Genomic DNA, 2859 nt, shown 5'->3' with positions numbered 1-2859 from the left:
GTGGCACCGAATTGGTTAAAGCATGGAGAGACTGCAGCGAAACAGGAACCTGCAGGAAACTACTGTAGCAAACCGCAAAAAAAAAACAGGGACGGAGCAAGAGAAGAGGGGCAACAGAGAGCTTTCTTCGCGTGGCAGAAATTTTCCACTTTCCTTATTTTCGTCTCTACTTCCTTTACATAGATTGTAATATATACTATAGGAGAGATAGGGATAAGATTACAACTCTAATCTTTATCCAATACCTAGCGAACACCTATCCTAACTAGTATACTCTCTACAATTTAGAACTACTATCTAACCCAATCCTACCAGATTAACAACTCACATTTCCTCCCTCTAATCCTGCGACCGAATTCCAACGTCCTTACTCCTAGCAGTCTCTCGCATCTCCGATCGAACTTCACCCTTGCTAGTGCCTTCCCGTGCAGAAGTATCTGGCTCGCTTGCTCTGCTTCGCTGCTTGACGCAACTCCACTATTATCTGTCCTCGCTACAACCACACTCCACGAATGAAGTGAACAAGTGTGTCGATATGTTGGCTTCTCTCCATCGGAAAAACTGGATTCTTCATCAGCGCAATCCTGCGTATTTTGTTGTCGAACCGAACGTAGTGTGACCGGCCTGGGCCTCATCCCAATCACCTGCGCTGATTAAACTCCTTCATCCAAAAAGCCCTTGCATGCTGTGCCAGTTGCCGCCATAAATTCTCGCTCGCAGGATATAAACGCCACCGTCTTCCTTTTTGTGATGTCCCAAGCTGACCAAACGTCACCTACGATACATGCATGGGCCGCCTGTGCCTGCGCCTGCTCGGATCAACATGCCCCCGAAGATGCACTCAGTCAGTGAATCCCACCAACCTCTTCATTGCTCGACCTCGTTTGTGACACAATCCGTAGGACATTAGTACCTTTCACGTTACCCTCAAAATATGCTTCGACAAGCCTTCTATGCCAGAAACGTGTAGGCGTGCTCCCATGCTACCTACTCACAATTCCCCACGGCACTATTTATCATCTCGGCGTGTGAGTTAGATACCTCAAAGATCCGATTATATCCGTCTATTACTCCGTCACGTCCACCGGCTGTCCCTTGCAGAATTCCTTGTCCAAGGCTTTAGCTTTGTTTCCATCAGGACTCATTGCGTCGGGTTGCCAATCCTCAGTGCGAACTGCACCCAAATCTTCTCGCATAGGCCGTGGCCTGAGCGCAAACACATCAGTTCTCGCTGACCACCTCATGCCCAAGATAATAAGAAAGTAATCGCAAGCGTCACTTCATCTCGAACTCCTTCATCATTTTGTTGTTTGAAAATCTTTATCTGCATCCGCCCTCGAACGCCCGTAACGATCAAGTCACTCTACGTACTACGCCAACCAATGAGGTGGTATCCCCTCCTGGTTACTCGCTTGTGTTATACCGCCTAGCCCTGAGTGCATCTTGCAAATCCGATGCCCCTCATCGCACTTGTCGAGGCGCGTGTTCCATGCCCAGGTGCTTGACGTAGGCCGAGAGTGCCTTGAAAGTTGTAACCTTGCTCCTGATTCTTACACAACCGAACCGCCTTCAGTTGCCGGGTGGGGTACACGGGATGCTGTTGCAACCACATAAACTTCTTCCTGGGCAGACTCACCATTCTAGGGACTGGCCGACCTTCACATCCAAATATGGTGCACCTCCCACCCGTTCCTGTGCTATATAGACGAGCGATTATTTCTAATGGTCATCCACCAGCCTCGCCACAGGTTGCAAACACCTCATCGAAGTCCACGGCCTTGCTGCCTGGACGTCCTTTACCTACAAGTCGCTTTAGCTGCTTGCAGAACGTTGCCTTCATTGTCCTTCTTCAGCATTGTACACCCATTTCGAGACCCAATGGGTTTGAACCCCCCCCATCGCGGTAGCTCCGTGAGTATCCAAGTCTTGCTTTCTTTCTCGATGGCCTCCATCTCCTTCTCCATTGGCCAGTCCGCCATTCCCGATCTGTTGCAGCCTCAATGTAGTTTTTCAGGTTCTTCTCGAGTATCCAGAACAACCTCCCTCTGCAGGAGATCAATCACACATTCCGTCATCCGCGATAATGTCCGGCAAGGATCGGTTAGCGTACAGGAGTCATCACTGCAGCTTCAGCGCGGCCGTCCGCAACGCGTCCAAAGACAGGCGAGGGTTCGCCTGGCTCTCTGCATTCAGTTTCTGGACCACTGCAGGCAATTTTTGGACTGTTCTGGCCTGCTGCAACCTACGGCGGTGTCATGGGACTTGGTTCGCGGCAGCAGGTGCGCTTGCTCGCTTGGCTGCTGCCGGTGTCCAGTCTTTTTTTTTTCCCCTATCTCTGGTCAGCTCGCGGCATCATGAAGCTCCTGCAGGAGCTTTCGACCAGCAGCAGCGCGACCAGCAGCAGAGCGACCGAGCTAGCAGCAGCAGTCGGGCTGCCTGTTTGTCCACGCTTGGAACCCGGCTGGTAACACTCGGCGACTAGTGCATAATCCCTCCTCTCCGCTTGTGAACTCCGTCCAGTAGCGCTGATCTTTTCCGACTCCCACGTCGGCCGCCCTCATTCCCACTCTTTTCCTTCCAACACGAACCGCGACCGCTCTCGTGCTGACATGAATTCTGCCGTGTGCAGGCGTCGTAGACGGGCGATGCGCTGTTGCTTCCTTCTTCTACCCCAATACTGCACACCATTGGCGTGCTCAGGTCGTCGAGTTTCTTCCTGCGCACGAGGACTGCACATCTCTCACCATCCGCCGCCCACCTACATCCAAACAACTCCTCAAGTGTTCCTAGGTTGGGGCGCTCTCTTACCCAAAACACAGCTTCCGTACGGCGAGTGTGATCGTACAATGCGCGTTGATG

The sequence above is a fragment of the Asparagus officinalis genome, chromosome 6, assembly GCF_001876935.1.
Source record: "Asparagus officinalis chromosome 6, Aspof.V1, whole genome shotgun sequence".
NCBI classification, from domain to species: Eukaryota; Viridiplantae; Streptophyta; class Magnoliopsida; order Asparagales; family Asparagaceae; genus Asparagus; species Asparagus officinalis.
Note: the sequence above shows the minus strand (reverse complement) of the source record.